This window comes from Saimiri boliviensis, chromosome 16 (genome assembly GCF_048565385.1).
Source record: "Saimiri boliviensis isolate mSaiBol1 chromosome 16, mSaiBol1.pri, whole genome shotgun sequence".
NCBI classification, from domain to species: Eukaryota; Metazoa; Chordata; class Mammalia; order Primates; family Cebidae; genus Saimiri; species Saimiri boliviensis.
In genome coordinates, this window is record NC_133464.1 from 68,878,144 (window position 1) to 68,898,026 (window position 19,883).

Consider the following 19,883-nt stretch of genomic DNA (forward strand, 5'->3'; position numbering starts at 1 on the left):
TGATTGTAAATTGGTGCTTAAAACCCTGGAAGTGAACTGTTTTTCAATTGCACAGTGACATGAGGTTCAGTACTCCTCCCCTTTTGCGTCTTAGATTTTAAATGGTCTTATTCAAAATGTTTTCCTTAGCCAGACATGGTGGTTCATGCCTGTAATTCTAGCACTTTGGGAGGCCATGGTGGGCAGATCACTTGAGCCCAGGAGTTCGAGACCAGCCTGGGCAACATAGGGAGACCCTGTCTCTACCAAAAAACAACAAAAATTAGCCGGGCGTGGTGATGCGTGCCTGTGGTCCCAGCTACTTGGACGGCTGAGGTGGGGCCATCACCTGAGCCTGGGAGTTTGAGGCTGCAGTGAGCAATGATCACACCACTGCACTCCAGCCTGGGTGACAGAGTGAGATCCTGTCTCAGAAACAAAATAAAACAAAATAAAACAAAATACTTCTTTCTATTCTTGAGGCATAGTTGGTATTTTAGCGGTGTTATAAACATAATTATTATCTTATATAGGCTGTGAAGTGATTGCTTATTGGTTTGGTAATATGAATCATACACTTAAATTATATTTGATCATGAGAGACCCAGAAATGCTTCCTGTACACGCCTTTACCATTTCTTGAGAAGACAGTAGAGGCCTGCCATCATTGTGAAGCAGTAAAGTGTAAAGGCTTGGGAAATGGGGATTGGGATTACTCAAACTGGAAGAAGTGAGGGAGTAACTTAAATTCTTTTTTAGTTATTAAAAATCAGGTTTCCTGACTGTGCTAAGTACTGCAGAAAGACAAAGCTTGAGACAAAAGATTTAGATCTTCAGGAGCTTACATTCAAGGCAGGGTTCACCTGACGCTGTAGTTCTGGTTGTGTTCCTCCAAGAGGCAGGGGAGGAGAATCGGAGATATGCAGAAAATGTTCGGGAGGAAATCAGGGCACCCTTTTGGTTTGTCTTTTCTGCTTCACTGCTATTCAGAAAGTGAAAAGCTTTGTTCTGGAACTTTGAAATACAGATTGGTCTTTTGCTTTTAATAATTTAAGGTAACTCCTTCAAAGATATTGCAGGCCTACTTCACAAAACAAATTGTACTGTGAGCTGGAAGCAACTTTCTCTGTTCTGAGTTTTGATGAAGTCATTTTTAAAAAATCATAGGCAGGATACAGGTCTTCAATTAGCTTGTCTGGAATTTAGTAAGCTGAGAGCTGGAGATTGGAGGAAGAGATGAGAGTAGCACAAAGATTGAATAAGATGGGGATTGAACATTCTGGTTTACCCAGTTTGGAAGAGTAATGCATAGGTAATACACAGGTGGTAGTGTTGATGGGTAAGGATACAGATGTCACAGTGTGAGAATTCAGCAAGCCTAGTGATTTATTTTGCTTAATCTACTTACAGAGCTCTAATTTACTCAGTGAGCTATAGAAACAAAAAATTTCTAGTAGTGCTGGGTGCGGTGGTTCATGTCTGTAATCCCAGCACTTTGGGAGGCCAAGGTGGGCGGATCACTTGAGGCCCAGAATTCGAGACCAGCCTGGCCAACATGGTGAAACCCTGTCTCTACTATAAATACAAAAATTAGCCTGGTGTGATGGCACACGGCTATAAAAACACCCCAGCTACTCAGGAGGCCGAGATATGAGAATCGCTTGGACCCGGGAGGTGAAGGTTGCAGTTAGCTGAGATCGAGTCCCTGTGCTCCAGCCTGGGCAATAGAGTGAGACTCTCTCAAATAAATAAATAAATACATACATACATACAATAAAATCGTCTTTGCTATAATTTTATGAAAGTAAAAAGACTAGTAAAATTATAAACAATTGGCCTTTGTGGTCTAAAGTGTTCTCAGTTTATAGCCACCCGGAATGTATCCTCTGCTAGCCTCCACTCTGCTATTTGTCTTTCCCATTATCCCTCTTGGGCGCCCTAGCTGGTTGGCCTGCCCAGTAAGGATGGCACTAGGATTTCTGTTCTGGGCCTCTGGCTGCCTGTACTAACCTATTAGACATCATCTCCATTCCTAGAGGTCTCCGGGCTATCAGCTGCTAAAATTCAGTTGCACCAACTTTGACTGAAGTGCACTGCTGATGATTGATTTTTCTTTTCTTTGTGAGCCTTGCATTTTCCCTCGGAGCTGCTTTCTGCCTGGACATTCTCTTGGTGCTGTGTCCAGAATGTGGGAGCCACCCAGTTAGGAAACTCAACACTGCTGTCCTCCTGGCAGTAGCAGCAAGCTATAGCTTGCCCTCTTTCAAGGTGTTTGACGCTCTTAGATTTCTCATTACTCCTCCTCTTGCTTTGAATTTTCTGGCAGGAAGAGTCTCTCTGTATTTCTGAGACGATTTGTAAATCAGAAATGATGGACCTCTGTTGAACTCTGAAGCAGGCCTCCCTCTCCACTTGGGACTGCTACCCCTCTCGCCTTTGGTATAAAGTTGTCCTCCATCTGTACCAGGCCCCATCCCCCGAGAGGCTTTCCAGAACCCAAGCACTGCATTTTTCTTTTTGAATACTTTAATATCTTAGAAACCAGAAGGTGATAAACGAGGAGAGCAGATATGAAGTAGAAGAGGATTTTGATGGCCAACTCATAAAGTGTAACATTAAATGAAACATTGTGATGTGAAGAATTTGTTATTTTTGAAAGTCCTAATGCTACTGTACCAGGTGAAATTTTATTTATTTTTTTTTGAGATGGAGTTTCGCTCTTGTTACCCAAGCTGGAGTGCAGTGGCGCGATCTCGGCTCACTGCAACCTCCGCCTCTTGGGTTTAGGCATTCTCCTGCCTCAGCCTCCTGGGTAGCTGGGATTACAGGCACGCACCACCATGCCCAGCTAATTTTTTGTATTTTTAGTAGAGACGGGGTTTCACAATGTTGACCAGGATGATCTCGATCTCTTGACCTCATGATCCACTCGCCTTGGCCTTCCAAAGTGCTGGGATTACAGGCGTGAGCCACCGTGCCCGGCCCCAGGTGAAATGTTTAAATCTCTCCCAAGCCTCTAGCATTTTGATATCTTTTTTTTTTTTTCTCTATTTTTCTTTTTCATTTTGATATTCTTAAGAGAAAGAGCCACATGGAAGGCATTAGTCTGGTGCAGTATGTTACTGAAACAGGAATGGCATTTCGGCATTATCTCCACATCTCCATTGACAGCAGAGCTGAGCCTGTGAAACAGGTGTGAGCCTTTGAGACCGCTGGGGTAACCCATGCTGTGAAGATGGAAAACTAAATTTTATCTTGAGGGAGTTTTCTGGGTTATTTGGATTCGTCTTTGGCATATCAGCAGTTGTGGTTTCAAGGTTCCATTTTTTAGTTCTTGTTCCACTTGATGGAACATTTAGCAGCTACCCTCTTCTGCAACTCTGCATGAGGGGCATTTGGTTAATGGTCATTTTGGAAAGAAAGCTATTTTGAGGACAATAATTGCCTGGAGTCTTTAAGAAGAGACCTAACAAGTCTTAGCAAGGAGAGGGTTTCTGTTGGGGGCATTTGGGCTGTGGTATAGTACATATTCCTGTCATGTTGTTTTGTTTGCATCATTGAGCTTAGATGTTATTAGGTATTACTAGTCTAATCCAATTCCTTGTTCTTGGAAGATAGGTTTTTTGTTTATCTGAATGGCTTCTCTTTGCGTCACTATGCCAGAATAGTCATTCTTGGACAGAAATGATGGTTTTTAAAAATCTCTTACTAAATTTTAAGACCTGTTCTAGGGGTTGCGAAATACTTCTACTGTTACTGAGAGGAGCTGGGTAGGGGCTACAGCAGTAGGGAGAGAGAGAAGAGAGGCTCCCATCGTACAAACTTGCAGATTTTCATTAAAGTGTATTTATTGATTGCAAATTACATCAACAGAGTAAGGCTTTGGTAACTCTTCAAGTTACTAGTGTTTGCTTCTTTGCATAGTTGTTTCCCATCACCCTTTAAACATCTGCTGCTTTTGGTCTTGTCGGGTCATGCTTGAGTGACCAGCCCCAGAAGTCTGACAGCTCTTCCTGTCTCGACTCAGGCCAGTCCAGGACAGCTGAGCTCCCTTCACTGAAACAATGGGACTCCTAAAAACTGTTCTGCTGTTGACACGAGAAGCACATTTCCTCTTTCTTAACTTCCAGAAAGTTACTGTGGTGGCTTTGAAATTTGTTCCGAAACAATATGCTCAAAGGATTCTGTTAATCTATTCTGATTAATTTAGGAGGCAGCAGCATTCATTATTTGACTTACGTTAGTGGTTAATTACCCAAACTAGAACATGTTCACTCTTTACAAATTGAATGCTGAGAGAGTAACAAAGACCAAATATTTTACAACACAGATCCTTGAATTTGACTCCGAAATAGTCTGTTATTTTGCAGCAGCTTCCGGTTTTAGTGACACTTACATACTGTTTCTATTGTTAGCAAGTTTTGAATTTTAAGTAACTTGAAATGGATATGAAAATTGTTTCTATAAATAATATAGACTGGCCGGGTGTGGTGGCTCACGTAAATAATCCCCATACTTTGGGAGGCCGATGCCGGTAGATCACAAGGTCAGGAGATTGAGAACCAGCCCGGCCAATGTAGTGAAACTACGTCTCTACTAAAAATACAAAAATTAGCTGGGTGTGGTGGCGGGCACCTGTAGTCCCACCTACTTGGGAGGCTGAGGCAGGAGAATCACTTGAACCCACAAGGTGGAGTTTGCAGTGAGCCGAGATCGTGCCATTGCACTCCAGCCTGGGTGACAGAGCAAGACTCCATCTCAAGACTGTACTCATGTGAAAGTTTGTTTTCTTTAATTTCAGGTCATTGTTGGCCTTGAGTGGGGAGAAAATTTACATTTTATGCCAGTCTTTCCTACTTTCGAATTGGCAAGAATTGGATTGAGTTGTATTGAACTGCTTATGTGAATAGATAGGTACTTTTGAGATGTCTTTGAATGTAGAATGTTCTTGCAGCCATTTGTTGATGGTCTCCCTCGACTGGACAGTTGGCATCAGTGACACATTGATTTATTGACTGATTGAGACAGAGTCTCGCTCTGTCGCCCAGGCTGAAGTGCAGTGGTGCAATCTCAGGCTCACTGCAACCTCTGTCTGATAGATTCAAGTGATTCTCCTGTCTCAGCTTCCCAAGTAGCTGGGATTCAGACATGTGCTACCATGCCCAGCTAATTTTTGTATTTTTAGTAGAGATGGGATTTCACCATGTTGGCCAGGCTGGTCTTGAACTCCAGACTTCCAGCAATCCGCCCATCTCGGCCTCCCAAAGTGTTGGGATTACAGGAGTGAGCCATCACTCCCTGCCTCTCAGTGACACTTTTAAAACACTGTGTCCTCGACTCTTTGTCTTGACTTTATGAGGGACAGACCTTTTATTCTACCAAGGAGGCCTCCATAGTTGCTCATTCTGAATTCTTTCAAGATTTGGTTCAGGATCGCTCTCATTAGGCTGGGACCTCTGCCAGTGTGGGTTGAGGAAATTAGACGGATAACTGGGAAATAATCATAGTGCTTCCCAGCTCCTGTAAGAGAGGGGACTTCTTAGGGTAGCTTTTTGACTTGGAGTAAATGTCCCCCCAAAATCTTAAACTCAGTATAAGGATGAAAGCTCAAACATATTTGTTCTTGACTTTAGCAATGTTTCCAGTAGAGGATTGTTCAATGTGTCTCCTTTCCTTGGCTGTCGGTAGAAGAGTCTATTAGCCTGGAGTGATAACCACTCACTTATTTAGCTGCCTCCAGGAAAGGGAAATTTATGTGCTGGTTACCGAGCTGATTAATAGCAGGACAAGAAATCTTATCATCTTTATAGATTCATTCAAATAATATACATATTTAATGTTTGTTTGAGACAGGGCCTTACTTTACCACCCTGGCTGGAGTACATCTGTGAACATTTGTTTGCTTCTGTTAGTGACGGTTATGGAGGGTTTAACCACCTACATTTTCACTAGGTTTTTAGCCCAATAAATGGAAAAAGAAAAGGTAGGCAGGGAATTTTGTTCCACTTGCAACATTAGTTGGCCTGTTCAGATTCAGGTGACTCAAGGTTTGGTAATGAAGGTAGAGAAGTCTGTTGTGCAGATATACTCAAACTTCCTGAGTGTGCAGTTCAGGGAATTGTAACTAGAGCCTGACCAAGGAGCACCTTGATAATCAGAGAAGAAGGGTGGAAAATGAGCACTCCCTATCCGTCCTCTACTCAGTTTCTTCAGGATTAAATGGGCATTTATTTAAATGTAGGATTCTGCTTGCCAGAACTCCCCAAGGTTTTGTTAATGGAGTTGAATGCTTTATATCCTGGGCTTCCTCCCATACCACAGGAGATGTGAGGATACGGAGCATAATGCAGTATTGCTTTGCACTGTGTTATGCCATTTGAAAAGCACTGTTCTAATCTGAAAATGTTAGTGCATTGACTTTCTTTCACATGAAAGGCCTTACAGTTTACCCCTGAAGTTAACCTAGGGTGACACAGAGACAGAGACCCATTACCACCATCAACCCTCTGGTCCTCTTAAAAGGTGGGGAAAGGCTACTGTGAACACTGAAGACAGCACATTAATTGGATGGATTTCATAATTAATGTCTCCTTAAGTGAAGACTTCTATTTCATTTGCCTTTCTAGACCATTTGGTAGAAATGCAGAGGAATGGAGTGCGAAACAGTGTGTCTCAGTTGGCAGACAGGAAAAGCAGACATGGAAGCACCAAAGATTTTCTCCAAGCACTTGAGGCATGCTCTGGATATAGAAGGACTGTTTTTGGGGCCATCTTAGTACTTACTGTGGTTAATGCCAGCTTGTCTCTCTAGTCTTGAATCTTTTAGTAAAAATAAGTTTTTATTTGACTCCTCAAGGGTACCCAGCCTTGGAGAGGAGATGAAATTAAGGTGCATTTTTATTTTTATTTTTATTTGTGTTTGAAGGGGAAGTTTAAAACTAGTCATGTAAATGGCCATTTGGCTCATCTGGACTTTCCAGTCATTTTTGTGTTTCTTCCTCCCATGGATAATCGATCTTTCACTATCTGTTCTTATTTGCTTCTTACTGTGCTCTCCTGCTCCACCCTGCCCACCCCGACTTTTTTTTTTTTAAGCTTTGTTCTGAGCCCTTCTCAGGCAGAGGAGGTCAGGCAGGTACATGTGCCTTTGGGAAGAAGGTGGTGGAAAAATATGCAATAATGAGCCCTTCTGACTTTGGATTCAGCAATTTAACATTGGTGCAGTAGGTGGAGTTATTCTTGGAGTCCCAGTTTGAAGATTGCTGTGCAGAAACCCATCTGTGCTGCTGGTTGCCAACATTTCTGGTACAAATATTGTCATTTGCTCTTGAGGCAATCTGCTATTTCAGTCCTAGATGCAGTTTTGTAATATGCTGGGTAAAATAGCAGACAAAAAAATATCTTAAGTGGTGGTATAATCTTCAGTTTAAAAACACTTCAGCAGTGTTTCCAGTAGAGGATTGTTCAATGTGTCTCCTTTCCTTGGCTGTAAACATAATCTAAATTCATTTTTCCTTACTTGCCTGAGCCATGCATGGTTCCCTTGTGCTGACTTTGCATGTCAATAACTTCTGTACCCACTGAGAGGAAAGACAGAGGGGCAGTTTTGTGCAGGTAAAGGGTTTAAGTAGTAATAGTTCCTTAAAATTGCACCCTGTAGAGGTTTCACATTTCATGATCGTTCTGTTGATAAGAAAATGAATAACTTGCTCAAAAGTTATTTGGTTACAAAAATTGTCAAAAGTGATACTACACAGTTATTTCCGAGCTGGTACCTTTCATCCCAGACTACAAGGGTCACATCTTCTGTGCAGGCTGCTCAACAGCTTCACGAGGGATACCTCTGTTGTCTGTAAGGAGTAGGTGTTCTTGAAGGGATTGGGGTCCCTCAGGAAACCCGGGGATGGGACTGTGCCACCATTTTATTGGGCTTTGTTGTTATTAAGCCCTTCTTAGAGAGAGAAAGCATATCCTGTAGGAAGTAGTATGTTTCCTTCTGTTTCTGTGGCTTTCTCAGTTTCTTCCCATCCTGATGCATAGTGAGAAATCCATTTTACAGTATGACTCAGTGCACATGTGCACACAATGATAGAAGAGTTTTATAAAATCGTACTGTACTTAGCCATTTATGTAAGATATGCTTGCTCTATTTTTTTTTTTTTAAATGCTAGGCTCAATTCTCTAAATAGATTTCACTACTTTATGGATTGTGATCCAGAGTTTTAGCTTGAGGGCTTCTCCACATTCTTTCAAGACCTTTGTGTCATGACAGCAGCCTTGAAGTTAGGAGAAAGAGGTAGACACATCCATATATGGAGAATTGGCCATATGTGAGAAACGAGAAGGAAGGAGTTCACAGGTCATCGGAACACACACTGAAGGATTTAGGCTGAGCTGGTTTTTAAGTAGCCCCTCTCTGGATTGGTCTCAAACATGGAACTAGTTAAAATTGTGTACTAAATTAAACAGCCCCAAAAGATACAGTTTGTTTCTTAAGTCCTGCTGGCACAGGCTAGCTAGGATAGGGTTTTTCGCCCATCTGGACATTTTGTCATTTAGCTTTTGTATTCAACCCTTGAAAATGGGCAGCTGCTGGGTCCACTTCCCTGGATGAGAGTTCATGCTTCTTTCCTTTGAGATTAACTTGAGTAAACCTCACCCGAATCGACTATCTGCAGAAGCTTTGATCTTAGGAAAGTACATTCCACTTTTCATGTCTTAGGGCAAATACGAATTGCACTTCCACCCTGAAGTCAAACTGGTTGTCAGAACTGTAAAGGAATTTTAGGTGTTATCAATATTTGATAAGAAGTGATTACCCTTTCTCTGCAGAGCTGGAGCAGCTGAAGCTGGTGTAATCTGGCTGGGAGAAGGAATAGTGTCCCTTCCACTGAGTCCCTGACTTGCCTGTTGGCATATGGAGCAGTAATCTTTCAAAACTCCATTGTGAAGTTGGCTCTGTGTGTGTGCGCGCAAAGGAAATACATATTGAAGGGGAAAAGCGGGGGAGGAAAATTCCAGGAAATTGGAAGGTGAGGTTGACATTCCTCATTCCCTAACGCTTGCTTCTGTTTTTCTTTCTGCAAAACAATGATGACTTAAAATTTGATGCCAGAACCAACTGGCTTTTATCCATAAGCTTACAATTGTGTTTTTTAGACATCCTTTCATAAATATCTAATGAGTTGCCTTTTATTATTTGGTGTTAATGACCAAAAGTACCACTAACATTGTGTTTCTCATACTTGCCTGTCATATGAGATATTTGTTAAAAATATTCCAGGACTGGCTGGGCGCAGTGGCTCACGCCTGTAATCCCAGCACTTTGGGAGGCCGAGGCGGGCGGATCACGAGGTCAAGAGAGCGAGACCATCCTGGCCAACATGGTGAAACCCCATCTCTACTACAGAAAATTAGCCGGGCATGGTGGTGCGTGCCTGTAGTCCCAGCTACTCAGGAGGCTGAGGCAGGAGAATTGCTTGAAACCAGAAAACAGAAGTTGCAGTGAGCCGGGATTATGCCACTGCACTCCAGCCTGGGGATAGAGTGAGACTTTGTCTCAAAAAAAAAAAAAAAAAAAAAGAATATTCTGGGACTTAATCTTCCTCTTGTTAGGTTGGAATCAACCCTGGAATAATATGGTTACCTTCTTTTCTTAGAATAGTAGAACTGAAAAGAATCTTAGACGTGAAAGTTGTTCAGGTGTTCCCTAACCTGGCTCCAGTACCATGACTGTTTTAATAGATTGCCAAGCCCCACTTCATACCTAGTGAATCCTAACGCCCAAAGCTTTGTAGAAGAGTCTGTTAGCCTGGAGTGATAACCACTCACTTATTTAGCTGCCTCCAGGAAAGGGATATTTATGTGCTTGGTTACTGAGCTGGTTAATAGCAGGACAAGAAGTCTTCTTATCATCTCTATAGATTCATTCAAATAATATACATATTTAATGTTTGTTTGAGACAGGGCCTCACTTTACTACCCTGGCTGGAGTACAGTGGCACAATCACAGCTCACTGCAGCCTCAGCCTCCCTGGGCTCAAATGATCCTCCCACCTCAGCCTCCTGAATAGCTGGGACTACAGACACGTGCCACAGCATCTGGCTTTTGTTTTTTTTTTGTTTTGTTTTTGTTTTTTTTTTTTGCATTTTTTATAGAGAGAGAATTTCGCCATGTTGTCCCAGCTGGTCTCAAGCCATCCATCTATCTTGTGCTAGGATGGCTTGAGCCCAGGAATTCGAGGATTACAAAGTGCTAGGATTACAGGTATGAGCCGCCATGCCCACCCCCAGATAATATTTACATCTCGGGTACTGACTAGGTAGGCCAGCGGGGGCAGTTTTGAAATGGGTGAGCAAGATCTCTCTGTCTTGGAGATGTATGTGGATTGTTACTCAGCCTTTCTCAGGATGACTTTTAGAGGGTGATATTAGACTCACTTGGGAAGCTTTTTATTAAAAAAAATTCTAATACCCATGTAAGGCTGCAAACTTAACTGATAAATGTTTGTTCTCACTGCTCCACCAACCTGCCGTTCCCCATCTCTCTCTCCTTCTTTAGGGTTCCCTATTCCCTTAGACAAAGCAATATTGAGATCAGGCCATTAAAAAACCCACAATGGCTTCTACATGTTCAAATGAAAGGGAGAGTCACATTGTCACATTGTCTCATCTCACTCACTGTAAATCAAAGGCTAGAAATGATGCAGTTTAGTGAGGAAGGCATGTATAAAGCCCAGACAGGCCAAAAGCTCAGCCTCTTGTGCCAGTCAGCCAAGTTGTGAATACAAAGGGAAGGTTCTTGAAGAAAATTTAAAATGCCACTCCAGTGAACACACAAATTTTAAGAAAACAAAACAGCCTTATTGCTGATCTGGAGAAAGTTTTAGTGGTTTGTATAGAAGATCAAAACAGTTACAACATTCCTTTAAGCCAAAGCCACATTCAGAGCAAGGCCGTAACTCTTAAATTCTATGAAGGTTGAGAGAGGTGAGGAAGCTGCAGAAGAAAAGTTTGAAGCTAGCAGAGGTTGTTGGTTAATGAGGTGTAAGGAAAAAAGCCATCTCCATAACATAAAAGTACAAAGTGAAGCAGGAGCAAGTTATGCAGAAGATGAAGATAAGACAATTAATGAAGGTGGCCACACTAAACAACAGATTTTCAATGGAGATGAAGTGGCATTCTATTGGAAGAAGATGCTGTCTAGGGCTTTCATAGCTGGAGAGGAGAAGTTAATGGCAAGCTTCAGAAAACAGGTTGATTCTTTTATTGGGGGGTAATGCATCTGGTGGCTTGAAGTTGAAGCCAGTGCTCATGGACCATTCAGAAAATTCTAGTGCCCTTAAGAACTATGCTAAATCTACTCTGTGCTCTATAAATGAAACAACAAAGCCTCAGTGATGGTGACAGCACATCTATTTACCACATGGCCTACTGAATATTTTAAGTCCCCTGTTGAGACCTACTGCTCAGGAAAAAAGATTCAAAATATTAAACTGCTCAGTGACAATGTACGTCATCACACAAGAGCTCTGATGGAGATGTACAAGGAGATTAATGTTTTTTAGCCTGCTAACACAATATCTATTCTGTAGCCCATGGGTCAAGAAATAATTTGACTTTAAAGTCTTATTATTTAAGAAATATATTTGTTAAGGCCATAGTTGCCATAGATAGTGATTCCTCTGATGGATCTGGGCAAAGTAAAAATCTTCAGGAAAGGATTTAGCATTGTAAATGCCATTAAGAAATTTGTGGTTTGCCGGGCACGGTGGCTCAAGCCTGTAATCCCAGCACTTTGGGAGGCTGAGGCGGGTGGATCATGAGGTCGAGAGATCGAGACCATCCTGGTCAACGTGGTGAAACCCCGTCTCTACTAAAAATACAAAAAATTAGCTGGGCATGGTGGCGCGTGCCTGTAGTCCCAGCTACTCAGGAGGCTGAGGCAGGAGAATTGCCTGAACCCAGGAGGCGGAGGTTGCGGTGAGCCGAGATCGCGCCATTGCACTCCAGCCTGGGTAACAAGAGCAACACTCTGTCTCAAAAAAAAAAAAAAAGAAATTTGTGGTTCATGGGAGGAGGTCATAATGTCGATATTAACAAAAATTTGGAAGAAGCTGATTCCAATCCTCACGGATGCCTTTGGAGGGGTTCAAGATTTCAGAAGAGGAAGTATCTGCAGATGTGGTGAAAATATCAAAATAACTACAATTAGAAGTTCTAGTTCTAATTAGGAGACTGAGTGTGATGGAATTGCTGCAATCTCATGATTAAACTTGAACTCATGAGGAATTGCTTCTTATGCATGAGCAAAGAAAGTGGTTTCTTGAGGTGGAATCTACTTCTAGTGAAGATGCTATATACATTGTTGAAATGAAAACAAAGGCTTTATAATATTACATAAAGCAGTGGCAGGGTTCGAGAGGATTGACTGTGTTTTTGAAAGAAGTTCTGCTGTGGGTAGAATCCTATCAAACAGCATCACATGCTACAGATAAATTTTTTATGAAAGGAAGAGTCAATGAGGCAAACTTAATTGTGTTGTTTTAAGAAATTACCACAGCCATCCCAGCTTTCAGCCACCTTGATTAGCCACCCTGATCAGACTGCAGCCATCAACATTGAGGCAAGGCCCTGCAGCAACCGATCACAACTCATTGAAGGCTCAGATGATCATTAGTATATTTTAACAATAAAGTAGTTTTTAATTAAGATGTGTACATGGTTTCTTAAAAATAATGGTATTGCACAGTTAATAGACTACAGTATAATGCATAACTTTTATGCACAGAGAAACAAAATTTTGTGTGATTTGCTTTATTGTGATGTTTGCTTTATTGCAGTGAACTTGACGTAACTGTAAGGTATGCCTATATTTCATATATGAAGAAAGGCATAGAGGCTAATATGATTAGTACCCATATTCTACCTCTCTGTTTTGGCTATAAATAGAATTCCTCCCCTCCTTGTCCCAGAGTTAGCCACTAATTCCAGAGTTGGTGTGTTGAAGGGCACCTTTCCTGCCAGAAGCCCGTCCCCCTGCTGTGCTGATAGATGTGGTCCACAAACTCTTTGTAGGATTGCCTTTTTAAAAAAAGCTTTACATAAATTTTATCATTTAATGTAAACACCATTCTGTAATTTGGGCTTCTTTAAAAGTCAGCATTATATTTTTGAGATGTATTCATTGTTCTTACATGACCAGATATGGCCTCATACTTAATAGTAAAATCAGGAAATTGAAGCCAGACAACTTGAAAACTTTCTTAATGGGAAAAATTCAAGAAGTGGGTGGGATAGAGTTTCTGTTGAATTTTTGTGTAGAACATTGTCATTTGTGGGAAACTAGTTGATTTGAATTCTGTATTATTTTGAATAGCCTAATAACAGCTTAATGAGGATTAATTACATGTTGTATGGAAAGTTAATTGTTCTAATTTACTATGGGTGTAGTTATTGCAGTTTGGTTCAAACAGGTGAAAGTTAAGATTTGTAGCTTAAAACAGGAAGCAGATGGGGGCTAATTAAAGTTCTGTTGATGATAAAAGGATGACTGATCAAGGAGCGAGCAGCTGGTTTCTTAATTTAAACACAGTTTGTACTATTGTATGAAGGCAGCCCTCTGCAAGTTCTCATAAATGTCTTTCAAAGGTGAAGGCATGTGTTTCAGCAACAAGTGTGAAGGCTGTTGTGGCTCTGCTTGTGGTCCCCTTTTTTGACTTCAAGCAGTGTCACTTCAGGATTTGTCCAGAAAAGGGGGTTAAAGGGTCACAAGACCTGGCCAGGGTTTTCAGTGATGCTCTTTGGACACCTGTTGTGTCTCAGAAAGTCTAAAGTCCTTTCTGTATTCTCCAAACAAAGTGCCCGAGCACTTTACTTCCTTTTGTAGTTATTCTTACTTATCCCAATTCCATCTCTTGGTGGGCTTTCCAATGTTGCTGCCCTGACCATAACCCGATAAGGACCACACCTAGCTAGGGGAAGCGCTGGGTATTTAAGTGTGTAGGCGAGTGCTAAACAGTGCTGTAGACACTTTCCTGGAGCCTCACCTTGTTCTTCAGTGCCTTTGAGCCTCTGGCCATGAGATGTCAGGGACTTGTGAACTTATTTTGCTTGATTGTGCCCCAGATGACTTTCACCTTGAAATGACAGCATCTTTTGTTGCTACTGCTAATAGTGGTTGCCTAAACATTAAGGACAAGTGCCCTCTACATGTTTTGCTTAAAGAACACACCAGCACTGGGTTTTCTTTGAACGTGTGCAGGGAGGTGACATGAGGTCAGATGAGGTGTGCCTTGCTTGAAGCCAGGGGCTAGACATTTGCTTGACATTTTTTTGCCCATAATATCTAGTATTTATAAGTGCTTTGTAGGATTATCTTATTTTAGTCCTTTCAAAAATGCTTTGAAATGGAAGTTATTTCTCCCCATTTTGTAGATGAGATTGAAGCCTGGAGAAGTAAAGTGACTCAGCCAAGGTTGCACATTTGCTAAGTTTCAGGACTGGATGTAGAACAGGTTCATGTGACAACAAGCCCATGCTCCTTGGCACTAGTTTTGTGTAAGACTATTGTTCTCTTCCCCCCTCTCCTGCTTAAGTAAGGAGAGATCTGTTATTTCCTGGGAAAATAAAAAATGTTAGCATATAGTTTGCAAAGTACAACTTAATTATTTGGTTATGCAAGAGTGTGTGTGTGTGTCTGTCTATATGTATGTTTGTGTGTATAAACATTATATATGTTTTACTTGAACATATTCCACTTGATAGGAACTGCTTTATTTTTGAATGAATACATTAGAAAGGAAAATGCCTGGATTTTTGTTTGTTGCCCCAAGGTAGCAACATTATGAAAGGTAAAATGCCCTTTCTTTAACAACAGTAGCAAAAAAGACAACATGCAAAGGTAATCTACAAAGTAAAAAGCCCCGTTATAGTCACCACCTGGAGGCAACATTATTATATTCATCGGAATTGTCTTGTAAAAGAAATAACCATACAGAGCTTGTATAATTGGTAATAAAGGGCACTGTGTATTTTGGTTGCAAATAGTGTGTAATAGGCTTCAGGGGTGTCCTGATTGATGTTGTAAATAAACTTTCCAATCCTAGATGGTGTTCTTGCCCAGTCAGGTTCTATACTAGTCCCACTGTGTAACATGGGGAAACCCTCTGTACAGGTTCTTCATCCTCCAAACTCTGCTGTGGCGATTCCAGAAACTGCCTCTATGCTCACATCATGGCTGGTAATAGCATGAGGAGTAGTGTCAAGGCTAGAGTGTTTTCCTGGCCTGGGAGAAGTCTTGGGATTATGCCAGTACCCCTTTCCCCACCATGTGCTTCCTTCTCAGCAAGTCAACTTCTGAATCACTCTTCTCTTGTCTTCTTTTCCCCTTCTTTGCTTGTTCCTTCCTGTACCTTGATTGCCTTTTTACAGAGCATTTAAGGAGGTAGAAAAGATTTGGCCCATTCTTCTCCTCTCATAACTCTGTCTGTGTGTTTTTGAAGATGGTATTGACTGTCAGTGAATGGGATGTAGGAGAAAGAGGTCTACTATGGGTCTTGCTTTCGCACAGGGTAATCTGACCTGGCTTGGATAGTCTGTCTCCTCCTTTGTCCCATCAAAGAGTAAGGCATGGTTCAATTACTTCTAGCAGCGAGTCCCATAGAATACCTGGGCTTTCTGAGATACCTGGGAGAGGTGTGTTATTTCGTGGGAAGTTTGGGCAGCTCGGGGGCTTTCAGTGAGAGCCCCTTCTTCTGCCTTGGCATAATCATAAAATCTCACCAATGCGTAGCACTTTATGCTTTTTGAGGCAGTTATATCCATTACAACTCCTCTGTGTGGCAGTTAGGACAGGCATTGTTTTCCCACTTTATAGACAAGAAAGCTGAGAATAAGGATATAAAATGTGTCCAGTAAGAAGGCTAGAGCCAGACGTAGATCTTCATCCTCATTACCACCATCTTGCCATTAGATCAGCGTTTTCCAAAATGTGTGCTGCTGAATATCAGTTTCATGGTATAGTCTGTCAAGAAGTGTGGGCAAAGAAGTGTGTGTGTGTAGAGGGGTGTGCATGTGCACGGATGTGATCCCACCAACAAAACAAAGTCTAAGGGGACGGTTTTGCTCTTGTTTTGTGTATTAAAGGTTCAAAGCAATGTGCAGTTAAGAATCCTCTGTAATTCTGTGTGTCCAGAGTGTCCTAAAGGTATTTGTTCAGTGAATTCAAATCACCCTAAAATGAACCGTTATTTTGTGGAACACATGCTGAAGAATGCTTTAGTAGGCCATAGTGTGCTGCTTTGTCTTGGAATTACTTTGGAGGTTCTACAGGAGACCTCAGTGGCTAGAGGAAAATCTGATCTTCAGGGACAGGGAAGAGTCCAGGGATGGTGATGCACAGTCAGTGGCTGGGGATGCTTTGAGAATAAAGACTGTCCTGAAGGTGGAATGGGATGGGAGGCTGGCTGCAGGGAATCCTTGTCATCATGTCACTGTAAGCACCATGCCTCCAAGATTTCATACTGAGTAGGAATTTAACCAGAATGCACAGAAGTTCTCCATCTACAGAATCAGTATTCTAGGACCAGCTGTTAGCTTTGTCAGGCAAAGATCCTTGAACTGTAGCCTGAGGGACAGCTGCAGAGTTTGTTGGTTTAAGGATGGTCCTAAGAAATGTGGACCCAGAACAGCCAGGATGCTGCTGCATCTTGTGCTGGATTTTGACAAGGCACATTCCCTGAATGAGGCCATCTGCATCAGCCCCCTCCACTGCCCTTTCTTTAGTACTTAATGTTCAACTTTGCTTGCAATTTTGCTCTTACTAGATGGCAGTTGAGGGAAGGGTGAGAAAGGTTGGTGGTAAAGGGCCAGCCAGCGGCCACATTCTGCATTCATCTCCTTAATCAGCTCTTCTGTCTTTTAGCAGAAATAGAACTTGATAAAACTCTTTTATTTTGAAGTAAGTTTGTTCCGGCCAGCAGAAAGGACAAATTATTTTGCACTGAAATCTGAAACCAGGGAAGCAAGTCTAACCTCTTAAGAATTGGTCATGGATATCACTCTGGGTCTATCTTTTCTCCTCTTCTGTTCCATTCTGTTCTGTTGTGCTTGGCTCTGTTCTGTTCTAGGCATTGAGTATAGATTGAAAAGTTCATGTACAATATTTTTAAATCCTGACAACAAAAGCTTTAATGGCGGTGACTAGTTTGCTTTGTTTGGATTGGTGAGGAGAATAACATGATCCTGGTAGGAGGGGCTGGAAGAAGTGCTATGAAATAGATAAGAAAAGTTAATAACCTAAGGTGTGGCATTCCTGTCTGTAGGCACCCCTTAGCTGTCCTCCATAAAGTGATTATATGTGCTTCATAAAGTGGACAAAGTATTAGAATCTGAGACCTTCATTCTACAAAATATTTGAACTATCCCTTAAGGTTTCTTTGTTTGCTGGTAACTCTGACTTTTAGACCATCATAAGTTGCATGGCAAGGTTTGTAATAGGAAGAAAAGGAAGCAGTTAGAGGTCAGGGCGTATCTGGCTAGTGGAAGAAGAAAGGAAGGAGGATGGGATTTGTTGAGGGTAAGGTTAACATCACATAAAATGTTTATAATCGAATTCTCTTGGGGGGGGTGCTCATCATCCTTCTGAAAGTTAAGCTTTCAAGAATTGGACCACTTGCCTTCTAGTGTGCTTGATTGGGGTGAGGGGATCATGCCTTTCACAGTGATGGAGAGGGACAGAGTCTGATGCCCTTGCAGCTTATCCTGATATCCCTGCAATCTCCCACAGCCTTATCTCTGAGTCTCCTGTGCATCCACCAGGGTACTGACTAATGCATGAGTACTTTGTTGCAGCTTTATCCATGTTTATGTGGAACAATCCAGGGTTACATTGTAGGGTATTATTTCTTTTAATTTCCTTTCAGCTGTTCAAAACAACCTGAAAGATGTTATGGTTGAGCCTAGACAATGACTTCAAGGAACAAAAATAAACCTTCAAAACGTAAGAACCAAATTTGTATGCCAAATGTTGTGAATGATGGATAAAATGTATGAAAACAGTCAACTTCATGGAGGGAGACTTTTAAAATCTGTTTTCAAAACAAATGGTCCTGGCCCTAGCATCCTGCCCTCCTCTGGCTATGAAAATATCAGATTATGCCATAAGTTTGAAAACAATCAAGTATCCTTCAAGTCACGAGACAGAAATGAATCTAAAACCCTGTCATTTCCAGCAAAGGTGACAGGGAGGAGTGCCTGAAGGTAACACTTGTTTCTGGAGGCTCTTCTCAGCACTAGCTGCAGCAGCTTCTTGTTAGGTGGAGAAGAACCTGAGCCAAAGGCAGCGGCTCCTGGAGATGCTTTTACTTATCAAGAGCAATGTAGATGTGTGCAAAAATAAAGACACCCACACACAGTGTTACATTTGTGGATAATCAGAAATATCTTTCTGCTTTCCCAACAGCGCCTGAATTCTCCTTCTATCCTCCAGGTGGAAAGGCAGGTTTGGCACTTTGCTCTAGGTTCTGCATCATAACTTTATTCTGTTATCCTCTGGTCTTCCACTTGCTCTCCTGTGCATTGCATGTAGGGGAAAAAACAGGCTCCTGTGTTGAGTATTAAGCCCCCACCCACTGTACCTTCTGTCTCTTCTTCCCCCTTTCTGTGTCTAAACCCATACATAGCCATACTGACCTCTTCTGTCTTCTCCAGATATACCTTACTAGTGTTTTTAAAAAAGTTTCCTCACAAACACTAATAGCTCCTATTTATTGGGCATTCTGCACAGTGGTCAGTAAGTACTGTTAGTATTTCCTTCTTGCAGACAAGGGAACCAAGCACAAAGATGGTGAGCCACTTATCCAAGAGCACTCAGTGGGTTTGAATCGGGCCGTCTGGTTCTAGTACACGTGTTCTGCACACCACATAGTTTGTCTGTCAACATTGGTTCATGCTCTCCCCTACATCAAGAATTCCCGTCCCCTTTTATCCAGCAATCTAAGTTGTCCTTTGCTTCACGTCCCAATTCCAGTGTAGGGCTTTTTGTTTCTTGTTTTGTGTATGCTGCACGTTATCACTTGTGCTGTCAGCCTTCCGTATGTACGTATGTGTGAGACCACGGGAGGCAGGGAGAGCCTTGAGCCTTCATGCTTACTTGTTGTTGCCACAGTACCTAGTATACAATAGGGGCTCAGCAAATAATTGTTTGATGAAAATTACATTGATTGGTATTGATTTGACCAAATCAGAAGATCCTGATTTATGTTATTGAAATTTGAATGGAAAGAAAGTAACTTCTGCAATTGTTAGTGGACTGAAATAGTTTACATTAGGCCCACTTTAGCTAGGCTTTGCTCAGGTTCCCGATTAATTTTTGCTTAGATTTTCCAGTGACAAAAATGAAGATAAAAAGTTACCTTTGGTTTGTATTCCCCATAAAAATGACTGACAAGGTCCTTTGAGACCCTTCCTCCTTGGTGCCCTGCCCCTCACCCCAGCAAGTGCTCTAACACTGACTTGGGCAGGATGAACTGAACGTGTGCCTTTCCTGCCCTGATTCTCTAAATGGTCTTTATTTATTTAGGGACTGGGTCTCCCTCTGTCACCCAGGCTGGAGTGCACTGTTGTGAACACGGCTCACTCCAGGCTCAACGTCCTGGGTTCAAGCTATCCTCCTGCCTCCGCCTTCTGTGTTGCTGGGACCACAAATGCGCACCACCACACCTAATTTTTTTTTTTCCAATGTAGAGATGGGGTGGTCTCACTGTATTGCCCAGGCTGGTCTTGAACTCCTGTGCTCAAACAATCCTCCCTCCTTTGCCTCCCAAAGTGCTGGGATTACAGGTGTGAGCCACAATGCCTGGCCCAAATGTTCCTTTAAAAGTGTGTCATATTTCTGTCAGAGA

The 19,883-nt window shown here is 42.0% G+C and overlaps 1 protein-coding gene across 1 annotated transcript in view; it reads left to right on the forward strand.

Annotated features, from left to right (window-relative positions):
• The window catches only part of FOXO1 (forkhead box O1), a 110,193-nt gene that overhangs the window by 72,056 nt on the left and 18,254 nt on the right, over positions 1-19,883 (forward strand). The window lies entirely within an intron of this gene.